Genomic DNA, 13286 nt, shown 5'->3' on the forward strand with positions numbered 1-13286 from the left:
ATTTATAGGCCATGTACAGCTATAGGTGGCTTTCAGTGATTAACGTTTTGTATTTCTCCCTTTTCAATGTTAACTAATAGTGTTACATTGTGGACGTGTACTAGAGGCCATTGAATGGACGTCTGAATGGACGAGGAAAAGGGACACTCGATCTAACTCCTTTGGAGAACACTGGATCATAGCAAAGCTGTTTTAGGAACAGTTACAATATGCTGTGGTTAAGTGAAAATGTTCCATGATGCTTGGGGATGTACATCAAAGTTAACAAACAGCTATGGACCCCAGCTACTATGGGGCATTCAGGAGGGCAAGGGATATTATGAAAGGTTCGCTACGAGTTGGCTTGTGTTTGGGCTTTGCTATGCAATTTGCTTTGTATCACATACCGCGATTTCAATAAATACAATACTGAATATTTTTCAAAGCATCGCAAAGAATAACAGAGTCCCTGAACTCTCTGATTTAAGGAGCCTTGTTCTCCAGTCTTTTTAGGATGTGTTCATGAGAATGAATATTCACACTCTCACAAAGACTGTGTAAAAATGGATAATTTGTGTGTTGTCTCCTGGAAAAAAAGTATTTTAACGTGACCTTCATTACACATTCAACTTCTCTTATCTATTTATGTGATTTTTTTCTATCCATCCTGTTGTTCAATTAGTGCTTGACCCTTTTAGCGGGATTGTAAATGAAATGACATTTCAGTGTTGTCCCATATTTAAAATATTGCGTTTAGTTGCGGATCATAAATGATGATCTTCATTCTGCAGCTAATTTATTCATTTAACAATTTCCCTCCAGAAGTTACGGCATAAGGCTCTGCAGCAACCTAAGCAGAAGAAATCCAAGTCGGCTGAATTTCTGATGGGTGAGCCCTGCTTGATGAGTTATTGCTCATAATTTGTGTAAGGATTAATTAACTAATTACAGACGAATGGCTTTGGGCAAAATTTTGCACTTGCTTGTCAGGGCGCAATTTGTAATTATTTTAATCATTTCTTCTTCTCTTTTTTCCTCCCTGCAAGATTCAGATTTCATTTGAACCTAATTGTGTTTTAGTGACATTCGAGGAGGATGCGCTTAAGTATTTTAGCGGAGAGGAATCACTAGAAGGAATGTTCCGCTGTCATTAAATGTACTTTCCTGTTGTGCTGTGTTTTATTCTCTTTTTGCAGGGGAAGAGGGCTGCAGTGGAAGAGGGCTGCAGTGGAAGAGGGCTGCAGTGGAAGAGGGCTGCAGGGGAAGAGGGCTGCAGTGGAAGAGGGCTGCAGGGGAAGAGGGCTGCAGGGGAAGAGGGCTGCAGGGGAAGAGGGCTGCAGGGGAAGAGGGCTGCAGGGGAAGAGGGCTGCAGGGGAAGAGGGCTGCAGTGGAAGAGGGCTGCAGGGGAAGAGGGCTGCAGGGGAAGAGGGCTGCAGGGGAAGAGGGCTGCAGGGGAAGAGGGCTGCAGGGGAAGAGGGCTGCAGGGGAAGAGGGCTGCAGGGGAAGAGGGCTGCAGTGGAAGAGGGCTGCAGGGGAAGAGGGCTGCAGGGGAAGAGGGCTGCAGTGGAAGAGGGCTGCAGGGGAAGAGGGCTGCAGTGGAAGGCATTGAAAAACCTGCCTTCGATGGCAACTACAGCACAGAGCTTTCAGCTTCTTTGGCTTCGGCAGGGAGAGAAATTTGACATGACAGGCAAGATAGCACCCTTGCAGCTCACCAACAAATACATGGAACTGTGAGCCCCTGCCAAACCAAGAGGTGAAGTTTCATTCTTCATTAGCCTCAAACTCATTGATAGTGGATTTGTTCCCGATCTAACCTTTTGTGTTTCTGAAGGCCTGAACCTCGCATTCCAAAGCTAGCGTGTCCTAACAAGTACCCCTCTTATAACTTCCACCTAACCGGATAAGGTCACAAGAGTGGGTGTTCCAGAACGAAATCAGCCTCTACCGTTCTAACAGTATTCTGCCTTCTGGAGTCATCAGAGAGAGTATTTACATAGCCTTCCCATACCAGCATATACACACTGTCTATATGGTGTATTGTGTACATAACTCTAATGAAACAGAGCTGACCTGCCATCATGCAGAAAGAAATGGCCCCTTGTAATTCACTGTGTCAGTGAGACTCTTCAGCAATATTATGTAACACACGCTTTGGTCTTCAAAGGTCAGACAAGTCAGGTATTTTAAGATTGAATTAGTAATGTACAGTAGTAAATCATTTAAGTGTAATTTCAGTAGAGAGAAGCTTCCAAAATGTGGCCAATTCACACACACAAACACACACACACACACACACACACACACACACACACACACACACACACACACACACACACACACACACACACACACACACACACACACACACACACACACACACACACACACACACACACACACACACACACACACAGAGATGTTAAGAATATTTTTGGTCTCCTGGCTAAGCTTAGGATAATGAGTCTTAAGGCCCCTTGGCAATTTTTTTCATGGTTGTGTCTGTTACTTGACAAAGTTATGGGATCATCCTACAAGATTTAAAGAAAGATAACACTGCCAGACTGAGTGAAAAAAAGGTGGAGTGAAAAAAACTGTTGGGGTTAGACATTAGTGTTAGCAGTGTGGTTAAGGTTGGGGTTAGACATTAGTGTTAGCAGTGTGGTTAAGGTTAGGGTTAGACATTAGTGTTAGCAGTGTGGTTAAGGTTAGGGTTAGACATTAGTGTTAGCAGTGTGGTTAAGGTTGGGGTTAGACATTAGTGTTAGCAGTGTGGTTAAGGTTGGGGTTAGACATTAGTGTTAGCAGTGTGGTTAAGGTTAGGGTTAGACATTAGTGTTAGCAGTGTGGTTAAGGTTAGGGTTAGACATTAGTGTTAGCAGTGTGGTTAAGGTTAGGGTTAGACATTAGTGTTAGCAGTGTGGTTAAGGTTAGGGTTAGACATTAGTGTTAGCAGTGTGGTTAAGGTTAGGGTTAGACATTAGTGTTAGCAGTGTGGTTAAGGTTGGGGTTAGACATTAGTGTTAGCAGTGTGGTTAAGGTTGGGGTTAGACATTAGTGTTAGCAGTGTGGTTAAGGTTAGGGTTAGACATTAGTGTTAGCAGTGTGGTTAAGGTTAGGGTTAGACATTAGTGTTAGCAGTGTGGTTAAGGTTAGGGTTAGACATTAGTGTTAGCAGTGTGGTTAAGGTTAGGGTTAGACATTAGTGTTAGCAGTGTGGTTAAGGTTGGGGTTAGACATTAGTGTTAGCAGTGTGGTTAAGGTTAGGGTTAGACATTAGTGTTAGCAGTGTGGTTAAGGTTAGGGTTAGACATTAGTGTTAGCAGTGTGGTTAAGGTTGGGGTTAGACATTAGTGTTACCAGTGTGGTTAAGGTTAGGGTCAGGTTTACAATGACTTTGTGCCAGCTAATGACCACTCTGCCGAGCTTCCTTGAGGGCAAGATTCTTGACAATAAGTGCCAATTTGCCAATTTGTGTTACCCCATGGTCACATAAAAATTCTACAGTCTATTTTACACTGAAGAAACATGGCTTTTCCTCAGATCTGGTGAATTAGAGTAGTTTTAATTAGTGTAATTTTATTTAGCGGAGCAGACCTCATTCCGGCCTAGTCCTTTACCCCCACACACACACACACACACACACACACACACACACACACACACACACACACACACACACACACACACACACACACACACACACACACACACACACACACACACACACACACACACACACACACACACACACACGCACTGGATGCTGCTGAACTGATCCATCCGATTCAGTAGATGTAGTGTCAGCCATCGGCACGCCAGGCAGGGAGCAGGGCAGAGAGGGGCTTTGATGAATCCCAGGGGAAGTCTTCTCTCATCAGAGATTAAATCGATAGCATCTGCCCCTCACGGCTCTGAACTGTCAGGGAGATGTTATGACTTGCACTTATTAGAAAAGGAAAGAGAGGAGAAACGTTAATATTCTGAGACGCCGAGGCCCCCTGTGCAAAATCAATCATTCATGGGAAACTTTTCTCATTGGATGTGCCTCTCGTGTAGATGGTGCGTCTAGGTGTGTGTGTGTGTGTGTGTGTGTGTGTGTGTGTGTGTGTGTGTGTGTGTGTGTGTGTGTGTGTGTGTGTGTGTGTGTGTGTGTGTGTGTGTGTGTGTGTGTGTGTGTGTGTGTGTGTGTGTGTGTGTAGGGGGGGAGGGGGTCTGTGTCTGGGTGTGTGTACCCCCAAAGTTAACACTGAAAAAAAAAACTTCTAGTTCTGAATAAGAGATAAATTAAAGAGTAGTGTCTCATCAGTAATGGATCAAGGCCCCTTTAGAAATGCTAAATTTATACGGAGGGTTAATAAAATATGTGCATTACTGAGATGAAACGTCACTTTTACAGAATTCCAAAACTGTCAGACTGTATATTTGTTTATTATCTGACATCTACCATTGCATCTTACATCTAACATCACATCTAACATTATATTAAACACTACATCTACTATTATTTTAAACATTACATCTAACATCACATCTAACATTACATCTAAGATCATATCTAATATTATATTAAACACTACATCTACTATTATTTTAAACATTACATCTAACATTATATCCTACATCTAACATCACATTTAACATTACATTTAACATTACATCATTATACCTAACATTATATCATACATCTAACATCACATCTAACACCATATCTAACATTATATTAAACATTACATCTAACATTATATTAAACATTACATCTAACATTATATCATACCTCTAACATGATATAATGTTAGATGTAATGTTTAATATAATGTTAGATGTAATGTTTAATATAATGTTAGATATGGTGTTAGATGTGATGTTAGATGTATGATATAATGTTAGGTATAATGATGTAATGTTAAATGTAATGTTAGATGTGTGGTCCTTCTGTAGCTCAGTTGGTAGAGCATGGTGCTTGTAACGCCAGGGTAGTGGGTTCGATCCCTGGGACCACCCATACGTAGAATGTATGCACACATGACTGTAAGTCGCTTTGGATAAAAGCGTCTGCTAAATGGCATATATTATTATTATTATATATATTACATCTAACATTACATTTAACATTACATCATTATACCTAACATTATATCATACATCTAACATCACATCTAACACCATATCTAACATTATATTAAACATTACATCTAACATTAGATCTAACATTATATTAAACATCGCATCTAACATCTAACATTATATCATACCTCTAACATCACATCTAACATTACATCTAAGATTATATCTAACATTACATCTAACATTACATCTAACATTATATCTAACATTACATTTCTAACATTACATCTAACATTACATCTAACATTATATCTAACATTACATCTAACATTATATCTAACATTACATCTAACATTACATCTAACATTACATCTAACATTACATCTAACATTACATCTAACATTATATCTAAGATTATATTAAACATCATATCTAACATTACATCTAACATCATGTCTTACATCTAACATTACATCTAACATTACATCTAACATCATGTCTTACATCTAACATTACATCTAACATCATGTCTTACATCTAACATTACATCTAACATCTAACATTATATCATACCTCTAACATCACATCTAACATTATATCTTACATCTAACATCATGTCTTACATCTAACATTACATCTAACATTACATCTAACATTACATCTAACATCATGTCTTACATCTAACATTACATCTAACATCATGTCTTACATCTAACATTACATCTAACATTAAATTAAACACCGCATCTAACATTACATCCAATATTACATCTAACATTACATCTAAAATTATATCTTACATCTAACATTACATCTAACAGCACATTTTATCATCTAACATCACAACTAACATTATAATAAACATTACATCTAAAATTATATCTAACATTATAGTAAACATATCTAACATTACATCCAACATTACATCCAACATTACATCTAACATTACATCTAACATTACATCTAACTTTACATCTGGCATCTAACACTACGTCTAACATTACATTGCGCGTCTAACAATACAACTAACATCACATCTAACATTACATCTAACATTATATTGTACATCTAACATTACATCTAACATCACATCTAACAATACATCTAACATTACATCTAAATTCACATGTAACATGACATCTTACATCTAACACTAGATCGAACATCACACCTAACATTACATCTAACCTTTCATCTAACATCCCATCTAACATTTCATCTAACATCTAACATTCCATCTAAAACTAGATCAAACATTACAAATAGCATTTGATTAAACATTCCATCTAACATTCCATCTAGCATTAGGTCTAACATTGCATACAACATTACATCTAACGTTACATCTAAAATTACATCTAGCATTCAATCTAACATTATATTAAACATTCCATCTAACATTATATCTAACATTCCAGCTAACATTCCATCTAACATTCCATTTAACATTACACATAACATTCCATCTAACATTACATCTATAACATTCCATCTAACATTCCATCTAACATTCCATCTAACATTCCATTTAGCATTACACCTAACATTCCATCTACCATTACATCTAACATTCCATCTAACATTACATCTAACATTCCATTTAGCATTATACCTAACATTCCATCTAACATTCCATCTAACATTCCATCTAACATTCCATTTAGCATTACACCTAACATTCCATCTAAAATTACATCTAACATTCAATCTAACATTATATTAAACATTCCATCTAACATTATATTAAACATTCCATCTAACATTATATCTAACATATAACATTCCAGCTAACATTCCATCTAACATTCCATCTAGCATTACATTTACCAATATATTACGCATTACATCTATCATTATATTTAACGTTACATCTAACATTACATCTAACATTACATAATATAATATAATAATAATATAATATAATAATATAATCATTACATCTACCAGTATAATTAACATGGCTTCTTACAGTATATACAGCATTCTATCTAACATTACATCTAACAGTCCATCTAACATTACATCTAGCATTCCATCTAACATTACATCTAACAGTCCATCTAACATTACATCTAGCATGACATCTAACATTACAACTAACATTACATCTAGCATGACATCTAACATTACAACTAACATTACATCTAACCGTATAATTAACATGGCTTCTTACAGTATATATATATAGCATTCTATCTAACAGTCCATCTAACAGTCCATCTAACATTACATCTAACATTACATCTAACAGTATAATTAACATGACTTCTTACAGTATATACAGCATTCTATCTAACATTATACCTTGAACACTAACCTATTTATTTGATATAATTTAAAGCCCGGAATGTTCATGACATATTGAATTAGAACAGCTAAACATATGTGATCGTAGTCCTCTATCTATACTTTTCTATTCAGAACAGGCCTATATTAAACCCCATTGCCACACATGGCTTATGTAGTCTGTAGAGGCTGCACCTCAACATAATGGATACGAGCAGCAGCTCTTTCATGTGTGTGACACTTCTACTTGGTTACCCTCAATATATTCAATCAAAACTGCCTGTTAACAGTAGCACTGAACGGAGAAAAGGAGTCTGGGTTCTTGATAGCTAGCATGTGAGAACAGGGAATTTACGTTTTTTATTAGAGGGGGAAAACTATTTAGGTACTGTAAATCAAAGATATAATTCAAAGACAAGATATTTGAGAGCTGCCGCCATTATGCAAATGTTGATAGAAAAAAGGCAGCGAAATTGTTAAAACTGTTGACAATGTAAAGGGACTTGCATGTGAATTTCACGGTTAATTTATGATATCACTTAAATGTATAAGTTCAGCAATGAATATACAGGACTCTAGCCTAATAAGTGTCTCTGTTTGACCATTTGTAACTGGTGTTCATCAGTGAGGAATGTATGTAGAAAAGCTTGTGCAGTATATTACATAAACACAAATAGAAGCCCACAGAACTGTCGTTGGCCTACAGACAGAAGCCCACAGAACTGTCGTTGGCCTACAGACAGAAGCCCACAGAACTGTCGTTGGCCTACAGACAGAAGCCCACAGAACTGTTGGTGGCCTACAGACAGAAGCCCACAGAACTGTTGTTGGCCTACAGACAGAAGCCCACAGAACTGTTGTTGGCCTACAGACAGAAGCCCACAGAACTGTTGTTGGCCTACAGACAGAAGCCCACAGAACTGTTGGTGGCCTACAGACAGAAGCCCACAGAACTGTTGGTGGCCTACAGACAGAAGCCCACAGAACTGTTGGTGGCCTACAGACAGAAGCCCACAGAACTGTTGTTGGCCTACAGACAGAAGCCCACAGAACTGTTGGTGGCCTACAGACAGAAGCCCACAGAACTGTTGGTGGCCTACAGACAGAAGCCCACAGAACTGTTGTTGGCCTACAGACAGAAGCCCACAGAACTGTTGGTGGCCTACAGACAGAAGCCCACAGAACTGTTGGTGGCCTACAGACAGAAGCCCACAGAACTGTTGGTGGCCTACAGACAGAAGCCCACAGAACTGTTGGTGGCCTACAGACAGAAGCCCACAGAACTGTTGGTGGGTGGGTAGTGGCAAAGTAGAGGTCCTATGCAAACATACTAACTACACATTTTTATTTGTCTGAGTGTTGATCCTCTCCCTCTAATATAAATGTGATCCTTGTGTGGAAAAATATGATTTAATAACCCACACCTCTTAATTTAGCCCTACTGAGTAATAAAAGTAAAACCATTTAGATTAGGTATATACTCTGTGAAATATCCAAGGCCAGGAGAATGATTTGTGGTTAAGAAAGCAGCACAGTGGGGTGAACCTGTTTAAGAGAAATACCCCTTGAGGTGCTGGATTCCCAGAAATCCTAGCAGAGCAGCTTTGATGCCCATAGGTCAGTGATTGCTAATAAGAAGTCAATGGGACACGGGTTAAGTTATTTTCCCTGTCTGCCTCCACTCGGCCCAAACCGACCGGGTTCTCCTGGCCATCGACCCCAGAGCTTTAGAGGGGTATTGACTTTGACATTCCACGTACTTTTCACTTGTACATTTTCTCATTAGTTCCCTTTGAACACAAGTAACAAATGCCAATAGTATTTAAGAGATTGCCTGGCATGACCTTTCGCTGCATGCTAATTAGGTCCCTGATTTCTGCTAGTCCCCGGTGAGCCGCGCTCATATGAACGGACTGACCGGCCAGGCTTATGAGGTAGCAAGGCGTTGACTCTGACTGGCCAGGCTCAACAGTGTGGCTTTCAAAATGATCATTTCACTTCTAATAACCACTGACCTCCACCAACCTGCCCCACCACCACTCCCACCTTCCTCTTTCTCTCTCTCGCCTGGCTTAGTTTCCACAGGAAATGAACATGACCGAAATGACTTTGACCCAGTGCTGGTGCAGGAAACCAACCCAAGGCGGAGCGGGATGGCGGAGGTCGGCACAGAAGATGAGCTGGAATTAAACATATGCCATTATTCATCGCAATAGTTATCGGTTCACTAAAGTGAGGTGAAAAAGATCAGTCATTTGCCAGCCAGTGTCTGATGGCCAGGACTATGTAAATCCATTTATTGCTGATTGTCCAAGAGATGGCTCACACATTCACAAAGTTCACGTACAATTGGTCAGTTTTATTGACGAAGGTCACGTATCATTGGTCAGTTTGATTGACGAAGGTCACGTATCATTGGTCAGTTTTATTGACGAAGGTCACGTATCATTGGTCAGTTTTATTTCGCTCCGGCTTTCCTTGCTCTCTCTCTTCAAATGACAGGCACCAGACACAGAGCCATGTAAATAGTCCCCCCACTTGGGAGTTAAGTAATATGCATGTTATAATGGAGCATGGCTATTAACAGAGAAGCCATTTCATCTTTAGGATATCGCCCCCGTTTATAACATCAATGGATTTGTAATACTCAATCCCATCAAATGATGACAAGCAACATATGAGGCATATTACTGCTCCTTTTTCATTACCTTTGTAGAAACGTTATTCCATGCCTGACCAAGCGCTATTACTCCATGAATGAGCATGGTTCGTATGCTTGAATATTTACCCGTCTTGACGTTTTGAATATCATTTCAAGCACACATACGTATATGCATATTCTATTACTGAGTTGGAGAAGAAGTGTGCCATTGTGAGTTGAAGTAATACATTGCACAGGTAAGATCAGAGATATTGTCTATGTGTATTGAAACAGGTAAGATCAGAGATATTGTCTATGTGTATTGAAACAGGTAAGATCAGAGATATTGTCTATGTGTATTGAAACAGGTAAGATCAGATATATTGTCTCTGTGTATTGAAACAGGTAAGATCAGAGATATTGTCTCTGTGTATTGAAACAGGTCAGATCAGAGATATTGTCTCTGTGTATTGAAACAGGTAAGATCAGAGATATTGTCTCTGTGTATTGAAACAGGTCAGATCAGAGATATTGTCTCTGTGTATTGAAACAGGTAAGATCAGAGATATTCAGTATTGAGGTCAGATCAGAGATATTGTCTCTGTGTATTGAAACAGGTAAGATCAGAGATATTGTCTCTGTGTATTGAAACAGGTAAGATCAGAGATATTGTCTCTGTGTATTGAAACAGGTAAGATCAGAGATATTGTCTCTGTGTATTGAAACAGGTAAGATCAGAGATATTGTCTCTGTGTATTGAAACAGGTAAGATCAGGGGTATTGTCTCTGTGTATTGAAACAGGTAAGATCAGAGATATTGTCTCTGTGTATTGAAACAGGTAAGATCAGAGATATTGTCTCTGTGTATTGAAACAGGTAAGATCAAAGATATTGTCTCTGTGTATTGAAACAGGTAAGATCAGGGGTATTGTCTCTGTGTATTGAAACAGGTAAGATCAGAGATATTGTCTCTGTGTATTGAAACAGGTAAGATCAGAGATATTGTCTCTGCGTATTGAAACAGGTAAGATCAGAGATATTGTCTCTGTGTATTGAAACAGGTAAGATCAGGGGTATTGTCTCTGTGTATTGAAACAGGTAAGATCAGAGATATTATCTCTGTGTATTGAAACAGTTAAGATCAGGGATATTGCCTCTGCGTATTGAAACAGGTCAGATCAGGGGTATTGCCTCTGCATATTGAAACAGGTCAGATCAGGGGTATTGCCTCTGCATATTGAAACAGGTCAGATCAGGGATATTGCCTCTGCATATTGAAACAGGTAAGATCAGGGATATTGCCTCTGCATATTGAAACAGGTATTGTGGTGAACTGGAAGAGGAAAGCCTATGTAACTATTGTGACCTCGGAGAAATAGGGAATGAAACTCATTCGTTCATTCATAAAATGCAATTAATTGATTAATTAATTAATTCATAAAACATATTTAATTACTTCAGAAAATGTCATTTGTATGTGTTTGATTTGTAGAAATTGCAACGTTGTTTGTCTGTTGAATGAAGAGAGTCAGACCAAAATGCAGTGTGTAGGTTACTCATGACTTTAATGAATGAAAAGGTACATGAAATAACTGAATATGAAAACAACAAACGGAACGTGAAACCTATTACAGCCTATCTGGTGAACTACAACACAGAGACAGGAACAAACACCCACAAAATACACAGCGAAAGTCAGGCTGTCTAAATACGGTTCTCAATCAGAGACAACGACAAGCACCTGCCTCTGATTGAGAATCGCCTCAGGCAGCCAAGCCTAACTAGACACACCCCTAATCAGCCGCAATCCCAAATAATACAAACCCCAATACGAATACAACATATAAACCCATGTCACACCCTGGCCTACCCAAACATATACCAAAAACACAAAATACTATGACCAAGGCGTGACAGAACCCCCCCCCCCCCTAAGGTGCGGACTCCCGGACGCACCTCAAGAGCATAGGGAGGGTCCGGGTGGGCGTCTGTCCATGGTGGCGGTTCTGGCTCGGGACGTGGACACCACTCCATAAATGTCCTAGTTCCTCCCCTTCGCGTCCTGGGATAATCCACCTTCTCCGCCGACCATGGCCTAATAGTCCTCACCCTGATCCCCACATAACTGAGGGGCAGCTCGGGACAGAGGGGCAGCTTGGGACCGAGGGGCAGCTCGGGCCAGAGGGGCATCTCGGGACAGAGGGGCAGCTCGGGACAGAGGGGCAGCTCGGGACAGAGGGGCATCTCGGGACAGAGGGGCATCTCAGGACAGAGGGGCAGCCCGGGACAGAGGGGCATCTCGGGACAGAGGGGCAGCCGGGACAGAGGGGCAGCCCGGGACAGAGGGGCAGCCCGGGACAGAGGGGCAGCCCGGGACTGAGGGAGGGCTCGGGACAGAAGCAGTCTGGTACTGAGGGGAAGCCTGGTACTGAGGGGAAGCCCGGTACTGAGGGGAAGCCCGGTACTGAGGGGAAGCCCGGTACTGAGAGGAAGCTCAGGTATTGAGAGGAAGCTCACTACTGAGAGGAAGCTCAGGCAGGTAGTAGGCTCCGGTAAATCCTGGCTGGCTGGTGGAACTGGATGATTCAGGTTGTCTGGCCGATCTAGAAGATCTTGGCAGACTGGCACTTCTAGCAGATCCAGGCAGACTGGCGACGCTGGACCGACTGGCGGCGCTGGGCAGACTGGCGGCGCTTGGCAGACTGGTGGCGCTGGGCAGACTGGCGGCGCTGGCGGCGCTGGGCAGACTGGCGGCGCTGGACAGACTGGCGGCGCTGGGCAGACTGGCGGCGCTGGGCAGACTGGGAGCACTGGCGGCGCTGGGCAGACTGGGAGCACTGGCGGAGCTGGGCAGACTGGGAGCACTGGGCAGACTGGGAGCACTGGGCAGCCTGGGAACACTGGCCGTGCTGGGCAGACTGGGAGCACTGGCCGCGCTGGGAAGACTGGAGACTCCGGCAGTGCAGGAGAGGAGAAAGGCTCTGGCTGTGCTAAACAGGCGGGAGACTCCAACAGCGCAGGAGAGGAGAAAAGCGCTGGCTGCGCTGAACAGGCGAGGCACACTGGAGGCCTGGTGCGTGGTGCTGGAACTGGTGGTACTGGATCTAGGACACGCACAGGAAGCCTGGTGCGGGGAGCTGCTACCGGAGGACTGGTGTGTAGAGGTGGCTCTGGATAGACCGGACCGTGCAGGCGCACTGGAGCTCTTGAGCACCGAGCCTGCCCAAGTTTACCTGGCTCGATGCCCACTCTAGCCCGGCCAATAGGAAGGGCTGGTATGTGCCGCAGCTGGCTCTGCACCCGCACTGGAAAC

The sequence above is a fragment of the Oncorhynchus gorbuscha genome, linkage group LG12 (assembly GCF_021184085.1).
Source record: "Oncorhynchus gorbuscha isolate QuinsamMale2020 ecotype Even-year linkage group LG12, OgorEven_v1.0, whole genome shotgun sequence".
NCBI classification, from domain to species: domain Eukaryota; kingdom Metazoa; phylum Chordata; class Actinopteri; order Salmoniformes; family Salmonidae; genus Oncorhynchus; species Oncorhynchus gorbuscha.